At 67.7% G+C, this 424-nt stretch overlaps 1 long non-coding RNA gene across 1 annotated transcript in view; it reads right to left on the reverse strand.

Moving 5' to 3' along the window:
- Positions 1 to 77: 77 nt before the first annotated feature.
- Positions 78 to 424, reverse strand: part of LOC105002278 — a 1,112-nt gene continuing 765 nt past the window's right edge. Inside the window, exon 3 of the long non-coding RNA XR_826931.1 lies at positions 78 to 200. This is a non-coding gene — a long non-coding RNA (uncharacterized LOC105002278). The remainder of the gene's footprint in view (positions 201 to 424) is intronic.

The following is a 424-nucleotide window of genomic DNA, read 5'->3' on the forward strand; positions in this document are numbered from 1 at the left end:
GCTCAGACCTCGGTCTGGAGGTCGATGATGTCCTGGCCCACCAGCGGGATGGTGGCGCCCGACTTCTCCCACTCCACACTCCGCAGCTCCAGTGGGGACGGTGGGAGCGGCTCCAGCTCCTTCTTCACCCAGGCGGGCGGCCCGTGCGCTTTCCGGAGGCTCTCCCAGGGCCGCTTGTTGGGCGTCTGCTGCTTTTCTGGCTGCTGGCCGGTGGGCAGTGGACAGGTGAGGGCCCAGTCGGGGAGACGCAGAGCAGACGGGGCGTGGAGAAAAGGAGGCAGGCCGTGAGGAAGGGGCCGTGCAGGAAGGTGCGGGAGGCAGGGAGACCCAAGCACAGAGTGGGCAGCCTGGGAGCAGAGCCTTTCCCGACGACGCACAAAGGCGGCGACCCCCGCCACTGAGTAAAGGGTGTGGGAGTGGCTTT

Source organism: Bison bison, unplaced genomic scaffold (genome assembly GCF_000754665.1).
Source record: "Bison bison bison isolate TAMUID 2011002044 unplaced genomic scaffold, Bison_UMD1.0 scf7180017864444, whole genome shotgun sequence".
Taxonomy (NCBI): domain Eukaryota; kingdom Metazoa; phylum Chordata; class Mammalia; order Artiodactyla; family Bovidae; genus Bison; species Bison bison.